Here is a 235-nt window from a genome sequence, read left to right as displayed (position 1 = left end):
GCGGTGGGCGGGGCAGGGAGCGGCCAGGGCTCCCCCAGCCCCCCAGCACCAGGGGCCGGGTTTTTCTGCAGCCTAAACTCAGCTCGTGTGCTTTAGCGGGACAGACGGAGCGGGCCAAGGCAGGGGAGGGATTTTTCGCAGCAAAGCTGCAGTGGCTGGGGTGGGAAAGAAGAGTACCACTGCTCAGGAGGCTCCAAAAACTCAGCGGAGGGGGCCCAGCCCCGGCTCGCATCAC

The sequence above is a fragment of the Merops nubicus genome, unplaced genomic scaffold, assembly GCF_000691845.1.
Source record: "Merops nubicus isolate BGI_N331 unplaced genomic scaffold, ASM69184v1 scaffold24193, whole genome shotgun sequence".
Lineage (NCBI taxonomy): Eukaryota > Metazoa > Chordata > Aves > Coraciiformes > Meropidae > Merops > Merops nubicus.
The sequence above is the reverse complement of the archived record's forward strand: the minus strand, read 5'-3'. Positions refer to the sequence as shown.